Raw genomic sequence first — 21,356 nt, 5'->3', positions numbered from 1 at the left:
CCTCAGGTTGGGGACTGTGAGATAGAAGGAGACAGACTCTTTAGTACAGTCTGTTGGACAAGAGGAGATGTTTTAAACTGAAGGAGGGGAGATTTAGACTGGATATAAGGAACAAAAGGAATACGATGAGGGTAGCAATGAGGGTAGCTGTGGAACAGGTTGCTCAGGGAGGTGGTGTTTACCCCGTCCTTGGAGACATTTAAGGTCAATCTGGACCAGGCTGTGAGCAACCTGATGTAGCTGAAAATGTCTCTGTTCACTGCAGGGAAATTGAACGAGATGAACTTTAAAATAACTCAGTCGATTCCGGTGTTCCCGGGTAGGAGGGACTCTAGCTTGACCCTGGCTTTACTCTGTGTTTTGCCAATCCAGCACAGGATAGCACATGGCTGCTGGCCATGGTGAGAAGCAAAGTAGGAGGGGAGCTGTGCCCAAGATGTCAGAGTGATGTGGGTCTTTGAGCCCTGTCCTCACAGGGGTTGTCCCCAGGTCTGAAGGGCAATGGTGCCCAAAAGGGGGGGGCTCATCCTGGAGCTGAAGCCAGGACTTCTTGCACGCTAAGTGCGAATTGTATACCTAGACAAACAAGCCACGTTGTATAGCTCTGGCGTCCCTCTTGCAAGTGCCATGCACTGTGGTGTTGGAGGCAATGCCTCTGGCACTTCTGGGCTCAGGCCCTGCTACCAGGCAACAGGCACACAGAGGATTCAGGGTTTGTATGGGTGTCCCAGCCTCCCAGCAGTTCTTCCCGAACAGGAGAATGGGGGCCATGGCTGTGCTTATGACTGCCTGGGTTAACCCCACAGGAGAAAGTGTGCCCAGGGCTGTGGACAGGAGTGCCCTGAGAGATGCCAGGCTGAGGCTGTGATGGCCGAGGGGTGAAGGCGTTGGACTTGAAATCCAATAGGGTTTCCCTGCGCAGGTTCGAATCCTGCTCACAGCGATGGATTTTACCACTGGCCTTGAGATGGGAATGCCATACTGGGACCCAGGCAAGGAGAGGATATGTGTGTCCCATTCCCATTGTAGACCCACCCCTGGGGGGTCCCATCTGGTCAGCAGCTCCATGGTTGAATCCACATCAAAGCCGCTGGCAGGGGTGCATGCTGGACACAGGCAGCCAGATCAGGAGGGGCAGAGGCCCCAGGGGCTGCCCAGCCCTGTAAGAGGTGGGGAAGTAGGAGGCAAAGTTTTGTTGTGCTTGGGGCTTCTCTGCACAGTGCCTGTGCCTGGTGTTTGGGAGCCACTGTGCTGAGCGCAGAGGGGAAGGCTGTGTGAGGGCACTGGGGCCCACAGGTGACCTACCTGTGCTGGGCCCCCCCACTGCAGTGCAGTGCCCAGGGCAAGGGCTGCTGGGGGAGCCAGGGCACACCGGCTCGTTGGCCTAGGGGTGTGATTCTTGCTTTCGGTGTGAGAGGTCCCATATGAGTCCTCCTCTATTTGACAACGCTGCTCTGCCCTGACCCCATGCCATGGTCACTCCTGGGGACAGACCCTGTGGGAACAGCACAGGGATGCCACCTCCCTAACAGAACACTACACAGTGGACAGAAACCTCCCGCACTACTCGATGCTCCCCAGCATGCCCACCAGTCCTGTGCTGCCCTGTGCCACTTCCCCAAAAGAGACACACACATCATAGCCAAGGCCAGTCCTGGGCCCTTCCTCATGCTGAAGATGGAGACAGCAGAGCAGAGTACCATGGCCCAGTGGGCAGTTTTGCCCAGCTCCACCAGCGCCACTCAAGGAATGCAAGCAAGAACCACCTTACACAGACATAAGCAGATCACCGTCATCTTCTCTCAGAACTGTGCAGACATGTCTCAACAAACAGGAATTATAGCCTTGGAATATTTAACTTAATAATTATTGAGTTTGAAACTCTCATCCCTAGCTGTTTCAGTCCAAGATGCTGTAAACATTTTGGACCCAGGCTGTGCTTGCACCCCTGTCTCCCCATCCCCAAGGGGAGGAACTCAGAGGATGTGGGTGTGAGGTAGCTGAGTGCAGTCTATGGTGCTGGTTGAGGCTGAGGATGCAGTGCAGTGCTGACAGAACAAACAGCTCATCAGGGTGCAAGCCATGAGCCCCTGCTCCCATGAGTGGCACCAGAAGGACCAGACCAGAATGCCAGTGCCTTTTGATTTGTGTGCCTTTTCCTTTGTGACTCAGGTCTGTGGGTGGCCTGTGATTACCTTGCACTGTGGGATTTCCTGCCCTGAGGAAGAACCACGGCCCTCACTGAGGAGTCCCCCATGGCTGGAATCATTGCCTGTCTGGCTCCACAGGCTTTTGCAGGTCTCTGCCCCATGACTGGTCTGTGAGTGCAGCAGCTGGTGTCTGGGGGAGGGTGCCCATCTCAGCAGTGACCCCTCCTCCCTGTTATCTCTGCCACACAACTCATCTCTCTCCCTTTCCTAAAAGCTTAACAGTGGGTGTCTGCAAATGAATCCCACCATAGACTATCACACCTGCTGGCTCCCTGTCTCTACCTGGCTTACTCCAGGATGCATGCCCCCAAGCACTCCGACCAGTAGTTCTTGTCTCAGCAAGGATGAGGGAAGCTACCCATTGAGAGCCCCTTGCAGTTCTAGAGTTGCCCTCAGCTTGCTGTCCAGAGATGGAGTTTACCTTTTATGACCTGGCAATGGAGCTGTGTCCTTGACCTGTCCGACTGCTGTAGCCACCAGGACACTGGCCTCTGCATCTGAGTGTGCAGACAAGCCCCACACAGAGGCACTGGGATCCTGCTTGTTCAGTAACCATTTAGCCACCACCAATCTGTCTATTTTTATCACCAAAGCCAAGTCACCCAGGGCTTCCATTCCTGACAGTCTCACTGACTCGCCATTTGCAGCAGTCTTCTCTTTTCCATGACAGCTCTCTGTGTGTCTCCATTTGTTGCAGCCTAAGCTGTGACTTCATCCTTCCTCTCCCCTTTCTCCATCCCCAGGGGAGCCAGGCACCCATCACTGCACTTGCAAAGAGCTGTGGGTTCTCCTTGTGCAGTAGACACTTGCTGTCTGCTTCTATTGGCTTCCCCATGCAGAGAAACGCAGAATAAAACAAGTAAGCCCATTCACCAAGGGTAGTGGTGGAAGCTGGGATGTGCTTGTGGTAATAAGCACCCTAAAGAGGAGATCAACTCCCCTATGGACATGATCTCCTAAAAGGGAGTTGCCACCATCACGGTTCCAGACCAGCACGGTTTGAGCTGGAGTACTCCACCATGATTCATGAACTGTAATTTTTGCTAGTGCAGTTGGGTCCACGAAAGCAAAGGATAGAAGAAAGAAAATGAAGGGAAGTAGGAGTCTCCAGGAAGCACCGATTGCTGCAGGAGAAGGATCCTGTGTGATGGCAGGGAAGAGCTTTCTTCCAGGGACATGAACAGGCCAGCAAAGATGAGAGGACAGCAGAAGTCACAAAACTCTATAGATCCAGGCATGGCCCAAGGGTCACATTTAGACTGTGCACCAGTCTTCTCTGAGAAGTGCTGCTGTTGTTGCTGTTGAAAGCCACGAGAAAGTAATACTGTGACCAAACCCCAGGACTCACCTACTTCCTTCCATGTGCATCTTTTCACCCACTAAGCTTAATTTTTCATCTCAGTCTTCACATGTAGTTCCCAGTTTCTCACTGGGGCCTGTGGCTGCAACATCTTTGCAGGAACCTATATTTTAGGGCCTGATTAGCAGGTCTGTGGGGTTCTGCTTGGGGCAAGCACTGTCTGGGGGGGATACAAAGTGGAGTAAATTCAGGAAAGCTCTTGAGCTGGCAACCAACATGGCCAGGCTCCCAGCCAGGAGTCACAGCACCCATGGAGACAGGTGTGAGGTCCATTGGGATGGGGATTGCTGCAGGGCCTCAGAACCTCCCTTTCCTGGCTCTGTCTGAAATACGATATCACAATTTTTAAGTCAAATTAAGTATTTGCATGGATTGCAGTGTCTCAAAGGAGACACTGGCTCTTCAGAAAAGAAAAAAAAAAGTCTGTACCATCTCACTAGTGGAATCATTGTGAAAAGCTGTATCAAAATGTAATTATTCTTTTCCCCTGCTCCATCCTGACTGTCCTATGCAGCAGACTGTTGGAAAGCAGATGTTCCAGCCTCAGATGCCTATAACTTTCTAATGATACTTTCACTACAAATTCAGTGCTTTTCATTTTTGCAGCACTGGGGACAATTTTGCATTCCCTCTCTGTGGAACAATATCTGCAGTTGGTCTAAAAATATCTCAGCAGGCCTTGGAACAGGGATGTGAACCCACACCTCTTTTTTCCTGGGGTCTCTGCCTAGCAAGTGCCATGCAAAACATTTCCAACTTAGGAGCACTTCTATGAAGATCTGAGCAGTAGAACCAGTTGAGCTTGGTAAAAAACTTCTGAAGACAACTTGCTTCCAAGCTCAGCATAATCCCTCATTCTAAACATTCATAAGCTCTATGCAAATTTTCACACCACCAAATTGTATAAAGAATGAAAGATTTTTACAAAGTCTATGGAGGACTTAGTTGCACTCTTATTCCTCATTTCATTAGCTGAAAATAGCTTGATATTCCATGGCATCTTATAAAGAGACTTACTCAGTGCCTACATCCTCTCCCTGTAAAATAATTATTCTCTACTTCATCTAATGTCTTCAGTCGAATTCTGCAGGTCCTCATCTTTGGGAATAGTTCAGGGAGGAGCTCACTGTGCTGTGGCTAGAGCAAGGAGTAGGGTTATCCTCATGAGATCTGAGGCAGTCCCCTGAAACATATGGGAAGAGAGATTTTGTATTCATTTTGAATGTATTTTTAATAAAACAGGTTGTTTTGGAGTGATTGTTTTTATGGAGGGACAGATGCTTCCGGCTCCTGCCAACATTGACAGCAGAAAGGAAGACTGGAAATGACAGAAATTCTTGTTGCACAGAAATTACAGCCATTATCCAGCTCCAAATGTGTCAGTAGCCAATATGATAGCATTAGGACCTTTCTCTAACACTGTATGTGGTTTAACATTACTCTGTTCAGCAACACAAAGCAAGGACCCAGGAGGAGTGGTCTGGCGTGTGCTGAGCTCTCCATTCTCTGATTATACTGCAGCTGCCTCAGGTAGCTCTAACCACAGACTCGTGGAGTCATTAAAATTGGGAAAGACCTCTAAGATCACCAAGTCCAACTATCAACCCACCCCCACCATGCCCACTGACCACGTTCCTTGGTGCCACATCTCCATGGTTCTGGAACACCTCCAGGAGCAGAGTTGGGTAAAGGGTGACCATTCAAAGAAACATCTCCCAAGAAGGCAACTTATCTGTCTTTACCCTTACCCTCCATCCATCCTCCCTAGACCAAAAACTCATTGCAAAAACAGGCAAAATATCATTTTGAAACATCAAACCTTGATGTTGCCACAGCCTTGTTGGAAAAGGCAATGAGGCTGTCGCATGTGTCCCTAAGCTGGTACTTGCTGTAGAGCAGCAATAAAGGTCTGCAGAAGCTTTCCTTTGGGCTGGACACAGCAAGCCACATGCTTACATCAGCACACTGTGACACTGAGCAGCAGAAATCCCCATTTCAGACACAAAACCAACAACCACTTAGCAATAAGTTGCAACCAGGGCAGGTCACCAATTCAGACCAGAGGCAAAAGGAACACCAGAAGACTCAGGCTATGATGTAGCATGTCTTTAATGAGAAAAAGAAATAGAATAAACCAGTGAGAGTATGAAAAGTGCATTTCTAATGCTCACTAAAGGAACGGACAAACACTATTTAAGGACAAAACAACCCCAACGAGGTGTTCCTCTGCACCTCCTGCCTCTGCAGCTCTTGGCAACTATCTTCTGTCTGAAGCCAGCTATAAGCTAATGGTAAATGCTGTGTAACACCACAGGGTGTGGCACTTACATGGAAGCATACAGTAAGGCATAGCTAGAGAAAAGTATACGGAGGCGCGATCTTGAATGAAAAGTGCCTATGGATCCCTTCCTGCTGGGAGAGTTGCAAGTGCCTCCTACAGCTTGGAAACATGAGGGCACTCATATCCTCTTCTCCAGTCTTGCTCCTGTGCTTTATTTTTCCATCCCTGCTGGCCTCAGTGGGACAAGGTGGCCGATGGGAACACCCTACAGCCCAGTCCCAAGGCACAGCAATCCTCCTTTCCCCAGCCCCCGTGTGCCACCGGAGGCCACTGGCACCCCACAGCACCGGAGGTAGCTCCCGACTGCTGCTGATGCGGTGGACCCAACCGTCGTACTCTGTGGGTAGGAGCTGAGGATGGGCCCAGGCAAGGTCACCACCACGGTGGGGGGCTGGATGATGGTGGTGGAGTCCCAGCAGCGCTGGTAGCAGGGCTCATTGCAGCTGGTGGCCAGTGGCCTGGGGCTGCAAGAGGTGGGCAGGCACAGGTCGTAGCAGGACATCATTCAGCGAGAGCAGGCACCTGGAAGGCAGAGGAGGGCATAAGCACAGGGCAGATGCTGTCCTTTCCCTGCTGAGCACTAACTCGGTGACTCTGACTGCCAGAGGTAGGGATAATTTGATTTCATTTGGATGCCCTGACCTGGAAGGCAGTGCTGGAGAGGTGACAGCAATCCTTCACCAAGCAGAGTACTCACTGGAATGCTTCCTGTTGCTGTAAAAAAACACTTAACACAACACAAGTGAGCTGGATTTAGCACAGGGTAAAATTAAAGGGATCTCCACTGTCCTCCCTTAAGCAGGGGGACATTGATTGGGAATATGCTATTCTTTTTGCTCTTTTTTTTTTTTAGCAAAAAAATCCATGAAGGACATGCCTGGCTATGTGGTTACAGATCCCTGTGGCATGTACCCAGTGCACTTTGCATTCCTCATCCCCTTGCACCCAGACCCTCAATTCCTTGTGTTATGACAGAAAGAATCCCACCCCTGAGGCCTCCACAGGTGGGAGGCAGATGACAAACCTCGACCCCTCGCTGAGGACCAGGCAGTGCACATCAGTGCCAACAGGAGCTCAGCCAGAGCAAAGAGTGGAGCATCTCAACTTACCCGGGCAGCAGAGGACACAGCAGCTGGGAAGTGTGTGGCAGGGCCCAGCAGCGTGTGATGTTTTATAGAGTGCCCTGACCCCCGGGGGAGCTGGTGCATTCCTTCCACATGAAACTTCCCAGTAACCAGAAGTTTTCTCCTGGAAAGCTCTCCCAGCTGATTAAAAAGTTTTGTCTTTCATCTGTCATGTTTTGCTTCCATTTGGTACTGAGTAAGACTGAAATGATTCCAGCTACAGGTGGTAATTATCTTACCTCCCAGGGCCAAAGTACATTTTGGGTTGGGTGCTATGAGACAGGAGAGTGCTCCAGCAGAATTTAGGGCAGGTGCATCCCCAGTGCATCTCCCCTCCCTCCACACCTTCTTCTGAGCACAACCATAAGTCAGTGGGGAATTCAGCTCTCAAGTTCACCTGAGGTGAGCTCATAAAATTGGGGCTTTAAGCTGACCAAGAGAAACGCATCCATGCACAAATTCAGCACAAATAGCCAGGCTTCTGCACTGCCTCAGCCTCACGGGATCCCATTGGTGATCGGAAGATTGGGGATGCTGCAAAGGTGAGCGGTGGTGAGAGAGATTATCACACAACCAATGGCATCGTGCTGCAGTTTTGCAGCCCTCATCCTTCCCCAGCTATCCTGGTAGCACAGACATAGACGTGGCTCGGGGCAAGCCCAATGTAGCTGAACTAATCTGGTGTGTTCGTGCATTTGGATCCACATGGACGATTTCATATTTTTATATTCCTCCTATGTGAGGCGCGTATTCAGTTTGGAAAGTCTGGTAGATTTTAAAAACAAACTAATCAAAGACAAAGAAAGGTGTTAAAAAGACTCTGGAGTCCATCCCTGAAGGTGACACTCACCATAAGCGGCGAACTTTGCTCAGTGAGCTGTTTGCAGAGGCCAGCCAGCTCCTGGGGCATGCTAAGAGCAGTGAGCCAGAAGTTCACAGCTATTCTTTCTTGTGATGGAGAGAAATTGGCAAGACATTCTAATTACAAGGGTGACTCCAGATTGCTCTGCTGAGCCCTGCTAACCTGCTAGAGAGACAGGGAGTCCCAAGAGTCCTGTCCTGCATTTAAACATGAGTCAACTACATGGTGGGGACAAGGAATTGCTGACATAGTACTGAGCAGGGGAATGAGCCATCAGGCTCTGGGGGAAGCTGAGAGAAGGCTTCTCATTTCACTCCAGCAGAGCCCAAATGGAGGCATAAACACCTTCTGCCCCAAAATAAATTATGGCAGTATATATATATGTGTGTATACGTGTAAGTACGTGTGTATATATATGTGTGTGTAGCATATATATATATGTATATGGCAGCATGCCACAAGCATAACGCATGTGTGGAGCCAGGGGTTTTCAGCATCACTGTTAAAGATGTGCCTTGTAGGGGATTTCAGAGTCACTTTAGTTACTGGGATGAGTAGGCCTTGTGGAACTTAGGCTAATAGCACTGAACTATCCCTTGCGACTCCTTCCTGTCCTGCCTGCTAGGGCAAGAAAGGCTTTTCAGAGGTGCTGAAGTCAAGCACAGCTTATTATAAAATCAGCTCCGGAACGGAAAAAAGAAAATCAGCTTTTCCGAGGTGCAGAGAGGATGCATGCTTCAGCTAGAAGCAACCCTGCAGCCTGCTGGAGTAAGGCAGGAGGCCAGGGCTGAGCATAGTCTTCTCAAAGCCATCTGGGGAACAGAAAAGGATGACATTTCATTTTAACATTTTTCTTTTTGCATTTTTGTACCACTTCTGAATAACAAAATGATGTCACTGGTGCACCTCAACCCCACAGCCTAGGAAATAAATCCCGTCTTTGTATACCTCTGTGCACTTCCATGATCCCAAGGAAAACAGCCTTTCTATGGCTTCCAGACACAAGTTGGAACTTTCTGATTTGCAACTTCACTGTGTATTTCAATTTTGCAGTGCTGTTTAAGTATTTGAGGTTCAGCTGTTCACACTGGATCATCATGTTCCAGCACAACATCGGTGCATGCAGTGATGCTTGCAGTACATGCACAGGGGTACTTAAAGAAGGCATGATTCTGAGTGTGAGCAGAACTCTGCAGTGAATAAAGTCCTTTGCTTGGAGAAGGGAAAGGGGAAAACAATAGACACATGTCAGGAAGTCAAAATAATCAGTTTTGTGTAATGAGAGAGATGAAGGTATCTGGGAAAAAAACAGGACCGGTTTTACTAGCCCCTGTTCTTTTCAAGAAATGAGCTCTTTCTGCTGGAGACATGACTTTCTCTGGAGAAACCACAAAACCAAGAAAATAATGCCAAATCAAACACACCAAGCCGTTTTTCTTAACTTTTGCAGTGGAGCTGGGATGTGCACCCATTTCAGTCCTTTTTCTTCCTGCAGGTAAGAGCGTGAGAAGAAAAAAGGCACAGGACCAGTATTCACCGTGCTTTGCTTTCCACCACCAGTCCCAGTAGCACTTTGCAACTCTGATGTGCTGCCCTGTGTCTTGATTTCCAGCAATCCAAGGCCTGGATGTCTCTGATGCCAGCAGCGGGGAGCAAGCTTCCCTTGGCCCCAAGATATCTCCGAAGAGCCAGGGCCAAAGGGATATTTTGGAAAAGTGGGCCCGTGCACATTGCATCCTGTCTTCAAGGAAGCCCAGTACATGCAGCCAGGGTGCTCACCTATAGCTTGCACTGATCCTCCTGTGGACTGGGGCACTGTGTAGGGGCTGCTGTTGCCTGGGAACCTCTCCTCAGATGAGTTTTTTTCCCAAACTCCTTGACTATCTTACCCAACAGGTGGAAATCATAGAATCATGGAGTCATTCAGGTTGGAAAAGACCTCTAAGATCACCAAGTCCAACCCCAACCCATCGATCATGCCCACTGACCACATCCCTCAGTGCCACATCTCCACGGTCTTTCAACGCCTCCAGGGATGGTGACAACACCACCTCCCTGGGCAGCCTGTGCCAGTGCCTCATCACTCCTTCTGAGAAGAAATTTTTGCTGATATCCAACCTGAAATGCTGGGGATGGTTTTATTCACCCATCACAAAACCCCTCCCATGGAAACTGCTGGAGTTCATGGAAGTTCCCTACAGAGCTAGTGGACAGGGACCTGTACTTGGCTTTGGCCAGGGAGTACCAGCCTCTGCCATCCCACCACAGGATGAGCCCAGGCTGCCATGGGGAACCCTGTGGAGCAGCGAGGACACAGGCCTCTGCACAAGGACACATGCAAAGACTTTAGGAGAGCCCTGGGAGCATAGCCTGCTCAAAGCCTTGGGCGTGCTGGAGATCCAGTTTCACAGACTCTGTAATTGCTGGGTCCCCAGGTGAACTGAGGTTCTGTGGCATCACCATGGCTGGCACGTTTCTGCAGAAGGCCTCATCACCGAATGCAAGAGCAGGGGCAGCCGTGCTTCTCCTGGGCTGCCATTCCTGTCATTTCCCTGGGAAGCCTCTCGCACTCCCCTGCAGAAGCCTGGCTGTCACTGCTGGGACGTTCCCACTACCACAGCGCCTGGCAGTGGTGGGACCGCTTGGAGTTGGTGACTCCCTGCCACCTGTTCCTGGGGCAGGCCACTCCCTGATGGCTCCCAGGCATCTCACCAGGCTCAGGAAGGAAACATGGCCCCAGGGAGAGCCCAAAAGCTGGTGGAGGGCCTGCAGTGCAGGTGTCACCCACTTCACCCCCAGCCATAGCATGGCTTTGTCACATTCTTGTCAACAAAAAGAGGCAGACAGAGCATGGAAGGCAGCTACAAGGTTGGCACAACTTGTTTTCCTGGCTACACTGAAGCACAGATGCACTGGCAGGGGGCTTGCCAGGAACAGGAGGTGAGGATGTGTCATGGTTTTATGATTTTCCGTTATTGGTACTCCACATCATAACATCATGTAGTGAATGTACCTGGTTCTCAGAAGAGAAGGACTACTACATTCCCCATGGCACTTTGCTCCTCTGTTACCATTTTCCAGCCAGAGGGAAAAGATAAAAGCTCGCAGTATAAAAACTTGCAGATCATGAGACCTCGGCCCTTTTTTCCACCGTCTCTCGTCTTGGCAGCACCTCGCTCTCCAGCCGTCTTATCGTTGGTAGTAGAGTAAGGCCTACCTTGATTTTGGGACATTCTCTCTCTCTGTATTGGATTTATCAGCTTAAATTGTAATTATATTGTATTATAGTGTGTTGTTTTGCATTCCGATATCTTATTTAGTAAATTAGTTTGTTTCTCCTCAGATTGTTGCCGCTGTTCTTTGCTCTCAGGGCCATCTCCTAACCCTTTCCCTCTTTTCCCTTTTCCTGGGGCGTGGGCCCATGGGTCCCCCATCCCCTTCGTCACGGAACCAGGCCAAACGCCCATAAACCGTTGACAGGATGTGGATGTGGACTAAGGCTAGATGGCAGAGTCACCTGCAGCTGCCCCAGAGAGGGCTACCAAAATGCTGGCTTGAGTGCAGAGCTCTTGTCCTGGCTGCTGGGGGCTGCCCCAAAAGCCTCCATCTCCACAGAGCACCCTCATGGGCTCCAGGGAGCCAAGGAGGGTGGGATTCAAACCCACACATGCAGAGCACAATGGGTTAGCAGTCCATCACCTTCACCACTTGACCACCTCGTCCTCTGCTCTGGCACAGTTTGGGAGAGTTTTTTTTTCAGTTTTGGTAAAGCTACCAGCCCACAGCTTGTTCCACAGCACTCCTCCCAGAGTTCTGGGCTGTGGGAGTGAGCTTTGCTCCTGCCCATCCCAGAGTGGGCAGCAACAGCGTGGCAAGAGGTTTGTGATTCTTATGTCCCTTTCCCATCAGTCCCGAAGTTCAGAGAGTAGAGTGGGCAGGAGAACTGCTTTAATTATTTTTGCCAAAAACAAGGCTTTACAATTTTTCTTCTTTTTTTTCTTTTTTTTCTTTCTTTTTTTTTCTTTTTTTTCTTATGGTTGTAGGTTTCCATGACCCATTTCCTCTCTCCCACACCAGACTACACCCAGAGGGATTTTCCTGTGTGATTCTGAGCCAGTTATGCTTGTAAACCAAAGGGGAAGATGACAGGGGAAACCCAGTCTGCACAATGTACCTCTTAATTTCCCAAATATTCTGGATTTTGAGAAAGTTTTTGGGCCAGTTCTCCAATTTTAGCTTCCCAGGAATATGGAACAGAAGGAAATCATCCTTCTTCCCATGTGCAGGGCAAGGCCACCAGAGACATGAGACTCTCCCCGGTGTGTCATGTGCTCACCCAGCCATCCTGGCTACAGGGCATCCCAGCCTGAGTCAGAGACTCCAGCAGTGTGCCCAACCAGGGGCTACGAAGAAAATTAGCCCCCATGCCAGACACCACTGGGGGTCAAATCCAGGATCTCCTGTTTACTAGACAGGCACTTCAACCAGCTAAGACATGGTGCCCACCATGATGATGGTCTTCTCATCCCAAGGGCAGCCCTAGGACACCACGTCCCTATGCACCCCTGAGCCCCAGACCACTATCCCAGTGTGGTGTGCCTCAGCCAAGGGGGAGAGCATCTGGCAAACAGGTCCCTGGTGCTGCATCAGCTCTGTTCACATCTGACAAGTTATCTCAAGTCAGATGGGAGGAAGGCAGCCAAGCACTGCTCTGGTATGGGCAACCAGGAGGAAGGCTGAAATGCTCAGAATGAAACAAGGCACCATACCATTCAGGCAGAAAAAGTGCCCAGCAGCAAGAAATCTCCCCAGGGCTGGTAGCTCCTGCCCAGACTTACACTGGATGATGATCCTACTAGCACTGAAGCCTGCAGGAAAACTGGAGTTAGATATCCTCAATGTTCCCTTCAGAATAAATGAGGACAAGAGTGCACAGAAAAGGCAGCAGCTTGTACTGGATCCAGTAACAAAGACAGGGATGGGGAATCAGTCCAAATCATAATGGGGCACAGGAGCAGTGATGGAAACAGCCTTACATATGGGCTCGTTGGTCTAGGGGAATGATTCTCGCTTTGGGTGTGAGAGGTCCCGGGTTCAATTCCCGGACGAGCCCTCCTTTTGGGCATCCACCTGGCCCACACAGTGCCTGGTAGGGCACAGCCCTTCCTGGGGACCAGGCCCACCCCATTCTCTGCTGCTGCCTCATTTGGGGCTGGGCCTGGCCTGTACATGTGGCCAGGGCTATCAGCAGCAGAGGGGAAGGTAGAATGAGTCCCCAGAGGGTGTGATTCTGGGGAAGACCCATGGGGTAGAATGGGGGATTTGTGGGCAGGGGCAGCAAGGGGTGAGAACTGAGGAGACTTCTGCAGAGCTGAGACAGCCCCCTACATACCAACCTGAATGTTTCCCTTTCTGGATGGTGGCCGTGATGGGGAGCAGCTAGCAGTGTGGGAGGCTGCACAGTGTTAGGGAGGTGGTGTAGCATCCCTGTGCTGTCTCCCCTCCACAGGGTCTGCTCCAGATGTGAGCATGGCATCGGGCCAGGGCAGAAGTTTTGAAAAGAGAAGGGCTCGTCCGGGAGTTGAACCCGGGACCTCTCGCACCCGAAGCGAGAATCATACCCCTAGACCAACGAGCCCCACTGCAAAACTCTGCCGAAGCCAGATCTCTCGTGTTCCACAGGTGTTCATCTTTGCTGGAGCAGAGAAGCCAGAAGCAGCTGGAGGTAAGCCATGATCTCAAGCAACTCCAGCTGAGAAGCTGGGGATGTCTTAGGGAGGAAAAGGGTGAAAATGCTGGGGGTGGAACTACATGCAAAGCAGGTGCTCTGCTAAGCTCAGTCCTCACAGAATGGGCTGTGAGGTGTCAGGGCTGCCCCACAGGGATGGTTGTGCTTGGGGCATAGGGTAGGGATGCTGTGATGGCCGAGGGGTGAAGGCGTTGGACTCGAAATCCAATAGGGTTTCCCTGCGCAGGTTCGAATCCTGCTCACAGCGATGGATTTTACCACTGGCCTTGAGATGGGAATCATGGAATCACAGAATGCTTTGGGTTGGAAGGAACCTTTAAGATCATCTGGTTTCTATCCCCCCTTGCCAGGCAGGGACACCTCCCTCTAGACCAGGTTGCTCAAAGCCCCATCCAGCCTGGCTGTGAATGCTTGGGTTGATGGGTATGCCATCCTGGGCGGCAGAGAAGGGGAGAGACTGTGATACATGTTATGATGGACAGAGCCAGCACTGTGCCCTCTTCCTGGGCAGCACCTCCAGTACCAGGGCAAGCACTCCATGGCTGAAAGCAGCCCAAATCTGCAGAGGGTCCAGGGACCACCAGGACCTGAAGTGCTGCGAGAGGTGAGGCAATGAAAGGCAAGGGGAAGAGAGGGCCATGGAGTTTTGTTGTGCTTGGGGCTTCTCTGCACAGTGCCTGTGCCTGGTGTTTGGGAGCCACTGTGCTGAGCACAGAGGGAAGGGCTGTGTGAGGGCACTGGGGACTGCTGGCACAGTGTGGTGCTGGGGGAGTCTGGGAACCCCGGCTCATTGCTCTAGGGGTGTGATTCTTGCTTTGGTTGTGAGAGGGGACCTGGATCCCTTCAACTCCTGAATGAGCCCAAGTCTTTTTCACACTGCTGCCCTGATCGGCACCATGCCATTCTTAGAGCTGAGAACAGACCCAGTGTGGGGATGCCACCTCTCTAACAGACACCAACACCACACAGTGAGCAGAAGCCTCCCGCATCACTCGCTGCTCCCCAGCTCGGGTAGTGGCAGCACATGGGGAAGAAGAGCAGTGCAGCCACCTGCTGGGAGTACCAGGGAGAAACTCAGCTCCAAAGGTAGGGGGGCTCTACTGGAGGTGGTGGAGGAAAGAATTGACCCAATAAGGCAGCAGACATTTCCCCCAGCACAGGCTGTGAGGCAGCAAAAGGGTGGAGATGCTGGGGGTGGAACTCAGGGCCTCCTGCATGCACAGCAGGTGCTCTGCTGCTGAACCACAGGCCCTGTGTAAGGGCAGTATTGTTGGGGGGGGGGGGGGAGGGATAGGGGGTATCTGAGCTTTGCAGAAGTCTCCACAGTTCCCACCCAATCCACCCCTTGCTGCCTCTGCCCACAAATCCCCTATTCTACCCCATAGGCCTTCCCCAAAATCACACCCTCTGGGGACCCATTCCACCTTCCCCTCTGCTGCTGATGTGCTCAGCCCTGGCCACATGTGCAGGCCTAGCCCCAAATGAGGCAGCAGCAGGGAATGGGGTGGGCCTGGTCCCCAAGGAGGGCTGTGCCCTACCAGGCACTGTGTGGGCCAGGTGGATGCCTAAAAGAGAGGGCTTGTCCAGGAGCTGAACCCAGAACCTCTCACACCAAAGCAAGAATCATCCCCCTAGACCAACAAGCCAGGGTGCTGACCCTTTGACACCCACATCCTCTGCCCCACAGCTTTTCAGGTACTGCTGGCAGCACCCATTGCTGTCTTTTCTCCTTGGAACAGCTTCTGGCAGGAAGGCTTGCCATGCTCTGCCCAGGTGCACCAGCTTGCACACACAGCTGCCCATGGCATACTAGGGACTGGCTCTGCCCACACTTAGCATCTCAGTGGATTTCCTTCTCATAAGCACCCTTCTGCTCATCACTGTGCTCACCACTGCTACTGCTCAGCAGAGGATCCCTTATTCCTCCATGGGGTGCCCCAGGGCACCCATTTTCCTCTCTCACCTGGATTTCACAGAGTTTTTCTGCACTCCCACCAAATTGTTGTCATTGGAGGGACCTCTGGAGACCATCTAGTCCCTGCCCCTGCTCAAGCTCAGACACCAACAGTAGCTTGCCTGGGATTATATCCAGACAACTTTTGAAGGTCTCCAAGGAAGGAGATGCCACAACCTCTCTGGGCAACACCTTGCAGTACTCCATCACCTGCATAGTAAAGATGCTTTCCACCTCTCCTGTCCATACATCAACAAGTTGATGGAAAGTGGTGGAAAGCATCTACACAGAATCACAGAATGGTTGAGTTGAAGAAGACCTTTAAATGTCACCTACTCCAATTCTCGTGCAATGAACAGAGACATTTTCAGCTACATCAGGTTGCTCACAGCCTGGTCCAGATTGACCTTAAATGTCTCCAAGGACGGGGTAAACACCACCTCCCTGAGCAACCTGTTCCACAGCTACCCTCATTGCTACCCTCATCGTATTCCTTTTGTTCCTTATATCCAGTCTAAATCTCCCCTCCTTCAGTTTAAAACATCTCCTCTTGTCCAACAGACTGTACTAAAGAGTCTGTCTCCTTCTATCTCACAGTCCCCAACCTGAGGGACTGAAAGACTGCTCCCAGGTCACCCCAAGACCTTGCACTTGGCTTTGTTGAGCATCTTGAGTTTTGTTGAACACTGCTCATTTTTGTTGAACACTGCTCGAGCCTGTCTAGGTCCCTCAGGATGGCATCCTGTCAAACATACTACGCAGCTTGGTGTCATCCACGTACTTGCTGAGGGTGCACTAAATCCAACTGATGAAAATATTAAAGAGTATTGGTCCCAGTACTGACTCCAGAGGGACACCACTTGTCACCGATCTCCTGGACACTGAGCCATTGACCAACAATCTCTGGGTATGAACTTGAAATCAGTTCCTCATCCACCAAACACTCCACCTGTTAAATCCATATTTTTCCAATTTGGAGAGAAGGATGTCAAAGGCCTTACTGAAATCCAGATAAATTACATCAGTGACTCTTCTGATGTCCATTGACACAGTTACACCACCATGGAAGGCAAACTTGCCCTTGGTGAAGTCATGCTGGTTGGGACGTCCTGTAACTTCCCTGTCTTCCACATTCCTTGGCACTTGGAGGTTCCATGATCTTCTGCATCACAGAGGTGAGGCTGACAGGCCAGTAGTTCCCTGAGTCGTCCATTCTCTTCTTCATAAAAACAGGTGTGACGGGAAAGCACCGGCTGATCTGCTGGGAGCACGGGGGAGAAACACAGCTCCAAGGGGAGAGGGCCTCTGGGGATGACCCACGAAAGATGAGGGAGGGGTTTTCATCACAGGCAGCAAAAGTGTGGAGATGCTGGGGGTTGAACCCAGGGCCTCCTGCATGCAAAGCAGGCGCTCTACCGCTGAGCTACATCCCCTGGATGGTAATGATGAGGGTGGTGCTGGTGGAGGGTCCGTTTTTAGGAAAATTTTCCTCAGTCCTCCTCTTCAGTTGATGCTTTCCTGCCAACAGCTCCCCCCGTTGTGCCCCATGCGCTGATGGGCTAAAACACAGACACAGGGTTTCCTTTTTTTGTCTAGATTCCCAGCTTCTCCCTCTAAACTCTCTACCTGTTTGTGGCTGGTTTGCAGAGATAGCTCTTGGGGATCAGTTCCTTTCTTTACCTGCACTGCAACCACCTTGCCTCTCCTTCCGTGCCTGTTCCCATCTGAACACTTTATAGTCATCATTTGCAGGGCTCAAGTTGTGTCATTCATCCCACCACATTACCACCATAGTGATTACATCACAGTTCTCCAGATGTGCAGTGGTTCCCAACTCCTCCTCTTTCTTTTCCATGCTCTGTACATTGGTGCAGAAGCACCACCTAATAGCCTACTATTAGCTGCATCAACCATTGAGAGGAGCGTGCTGTAACTCCTCTGAGACAATTCACAGGTGTTTCCCTCTTGGTTCCAACAGTAGCAGCAGCCCCTGGCTCTTCTCTATCACTCAGGAACTCCATCCTTCTTCCACCACTACACCTTGTTGAAAGCTCTGATTACAATTCTGGACAGCTTGGAGGCCAGGACACGCTTGCCCCACTTGGCCCCAACACCTGTCTACAGGCCTGTTTTCTGAAGGGTATGTCCAAGACTGTAGAAGCTGAAACCTTGAGAATGGCACCATGCAGACAGGCATTCACCTGTTCAGCTCATCTCCTTCTTCCTGAATCCCCTTTCTGACTGTGAATACAGAAGACAAAAACAACTGCACTCCTGATCCTTTAAACACTGTTCCCAGGGACATAAAGTCCTTGCACTGCTCCCTGTGGGTTGCTTGTTACAGATGTGGGCATTGGCCACAGTTGATCCTCACCACCCCCAAGACTTGTCAGCCACTCTCACAAAAGCTGCGTACTCCTGGATAGTCCCTCCACTGTCCCATGGTTTCCCTGATTCAGGAAACCCCTCTGTACACAGCAGTTCTCCTCTCTCCTGAAGAATGTGCCAGTACCAGATCTGATTGCCTTGGTGAGTGACCAGGATTCCCAGATCCCATCCTCCTCCAACAGAGATGCATCTTCCTTGCTCTAGTTTCTCCCCCTGGGTTTGGAGACCTGGCATTCCTGAAGGCCAGTCTTGGTAAAGATTGAGACAAATGTCTTCTTCAGTACCTTGGCCTTTTCCCTATCCTGTGCAACTGTGTCCCCTGTTTCATTCAGTAGTGGTTCCACATTTTGCCTACACTTCTTTTTGTCATCAGTGTACTTAATAGAAGCTCTGCTTGTTGCCTTTGACCTCCTTGGCCAGATTCAGTTCCATTAGGCCTTTAGCTTTCCTTAGGATCATAGATTCATAGAAGCATTTATGTTGGAAAAGGCCTTCAAGATCATCAGTTTCAATCATCAACCTGACCTGCAGACTACCGCCATTAAACTCCGTCTGATAGTGCCACTTCTACAGATCTCCTAAATACATGCAAGGATGGGGATGCCGCCACTTCCCTGTGCAGCCTATGCCAATGTCTGTCCACTGTAACTGTGAAGAAATTATTCCTGATGTCCAATCTAAACCTCCCCTGGAACAACTTGAGTCTACTTCCTTGGAATATCTTAAATACCTCCAATGATGGGAACTCCTTGATACTACATGCATGAAAGAGTTACCAGAATTATTATTCAAGGATTTGGGCAAGGTGATGTTCGTAGACTAGCTTTTAGGTAAAGTTCTTACCCATACATCTGCTCCCTTAGAAGAGTTTCATTCAACACAGTATGGCACTTGATGTCTTATCCTCACTGTTAGAGGTGAGAGCCAACCCACACCATCCTGTACACTGTGACTGTCTTTTGGGTGGCAAGGCTGTGCGCAATTCCACATCCAAACATCACTGATTGTTCTGGCAGCAGTTTCATTGTAGATCATCCATCCTTTTCTGCTTACAGTACTACTCCACCGGAGAGCTTGGTTCCACCATGTTTCATCTGGGCTAACATACCAAGGTAACCCTTCTCTGGCGTCTGTGCGTAGGGCAGTAACACACCCAGTCATCAGCCTGATGAATAGTGTGGGTTATGTGAGTTGCCCAATCAACAAGTACATTAGTCACAGACCTTAAGGGGAATAAAATAATTGTTTAACCTGCACTAATAGTGGCCAATCTGCTTTCCATGATAACATGCAGGCAACAGTTCGATCTTGTGTCAATACTTCTGCTTGAATAGGGGAATTATATCAGGTTTTTTGTCCTGGTACTGGAGGATGCACAAATAGATCCGGTAACATAGGAAGGAAACAGATCTGCCATAATGATACAATCGATGCTCCTTGTACAACAAAACTGGCATATTGACAAGTATCTTAGTGGGCCAGGTACCAAGAACCTGGGGGGGGTTAGAGAGCCTCCCTTTCCCTACAACATCCCCCAAGGAGCAAGGAGGATGCAAAATTTTTGTCCCACATGTACCTCCCATGGCCATTCTACTGTGTGGTTACCAGGTTTGAGGTCAACAGGGGCAGTGTGTAGTAAGTTGTTCATGGTGCCAATGCTCTCTGCCGTAAATAATCATGTGTATCTGGCCCTCTCTTATATGATGGTTACGTCGCTGTTAAATCACTCCATTGTATCTGTATTATATCAATCAATATATCCCTTCTTCTCTCTTACCAGTGAAGTGTAATATGTACACATCCTTGGCCTCTGTGGTGCTCTGCTGACTCACACCCAGCCAGCTGCAGACCAGCACCCCCTTTTCTGCTGGGCAGCTTTCCAGGCACCTTCTTCAAACCTATACTGCTGCATGAGTTTGTTATCACCCAAGAGTGGCGCACAGGACTTACCTTGGTAGAACGTCTTGCAGGTGAACTCAGCCCTTTGATCGAGCCTGCCCAGATCTCTCTGCAAAGCCCTCCTGCTCTCAAGTGGATCACCTCTCTTGGTATATCTGCAAACTTATTGAGGGCGCACTCGATCCCATCATCCAGATCACTGATAAAGATGTTAAACAAAACTGGCTCCAGTACTAAGCCCTGGGAAATGTCCCAGGTGACCAGCCGTCAACTGGACTGAACCCCATTCACTGGGACTCTTTGATCACAGCCGTCCAGCCAGTTCTTCACTCAGTGAGCAGTACACGTGTCCAAGACATGAGTGGCCAGCATCTCCATGTGAATACTGCACAAAACAGTACCACACACTTTCCAAAAATTAGAGAATCATAGAATATCTTGAATATTAATCACATTTCATGAGTTTCTCTTCCCCAACAGGCCTTGTCTCACCAGACCGTAAGAAGATTTGCCTCCCGATGAGGCAAATGTCTGCTCTCCTGAAGTCCAGGCAAGTGAGTTTGCTGATCAGTCTCCTGGCTGCCCATAGGATCATGAAGTCCACAGCCTTCTGCTCACTGCAGTCATAAATAAATTTGGCTGGGCTTTGTCCACTTAGAACAGAATGGTGGCATTTAAATATAGGGTCTGGGAGACTAATTCAGGACCTCTCCTACCCTAAGTGAGAGCCATATCCCCAGACCAAAGAGTTGCAGTGTGCAGTTGCCTGACTCCTACAACCTCGTGCCATTTGTTCACGTGCTGGGGCAACGCTTCCTCTGGCACCACTGGGCTCCGGCCTAGCAGCCAGAGTGGCAGGTGCAGATAGGACATAGGGCTGTGTGGGATTGCACCAGACATTCCCTACCTGCAGAATGGGGGCCATGGGGAGGCTGGGGCTGCCTGGGAATGCCCACAGAGATGGATGTCCCTGGGATGTGGGGAAAGAGTTCCCCCTAAAGCTGTATCAGCTGGGACTGCGATGGACAAAGGTCACTGGACACAACTTACAATAGGGGTTCCCTGTACCGGTTCAAATACAGCACACAAGGACAGATAATACCCCTGGTCTATGGCTGAGGGGAATATGCTGCAAATGAGGGACTGGAGGACAGGGCAGCTCAGTCTGTGGGGAATATCTCTGGCACTGGGCAGCAGCTCAATGGCTTGGTCCCCATCCAAAGCCCTGGAAGGGGCAGTGCTGGCCACTTCCAGGCAGCCCAGAGTGGGAGGGGTTGAGGCCCTGGAGGAATTGCAGATTTTGCAGCTGCCCGGAGTCAGGGAAGTGAGAAGCAAGGGGAAGGGGTAGGATGCAGAAAATGTTGCTTGTGCTTGGGGCTGCACTGTGCAGTGCCTGTGCCTGATGTTTGGGAGCCACTGTGCTGAGCGCAGAGGGAAGGGCTGTGTGAGAGCACTGATGTCCTGCCTGT

General features: G+C 50.6%; 5 non-coding genes across 5 annotated transcripts; 3 read left to right on the top strand and 2 right to left on the bottom strand.

Annotated features, from left to right (window-relative positions):
* On the top strand, window positions 862-943 carry TRNAS-UGA. The gene has a single exon. It is a non-coding gene; the product is annotated as a tRNA-Ser (tRNA).
* TRNAP-UGG lies at window positions 12,939-13,010 on the top strand. Its single transcript has one exon. It is a non-coding gene; the product is annotated as a tRNA-Pro (tRNA).
* On the bottom strand, window positions 13,464-13,535 carry TRNAP-CGG. Its single transcript has one exon. It is a non-coding gene; the product is annotated as a tRNA-Pro (tRNA).
* Window positions 13,812-13,893, top strand: TRNAS-CGA. Its single transcript has one exon. It is a non-coding gene; the product is annotated as a tRNA-Ser (tRNA).
* TRNAA-UGC lies at window positions 16,962-17,033 on the bottom strand. Its single transcript has one exon. It is a non-coding gene; the product is annotated as a tRNA-Ala (tRNA).

The sequence above is a fragment of the Numida meleagris genome, chromosome 5 (genome assembly GCF_002078875.1).
Source record: "Numida meleagris isolate 19003 breed g44 Domestic line chromosome 5, NumMel1.0, whole genome shotgun sequence".
Lineage (NCBI taxonomy): Eukaryota > Metazoa > Chordata > Aves > Galliformes > Numididae > Numida > Numida meleagris.
This window is presented reverse-complemented; position numbering and strand designations above follow the sequence as displayed.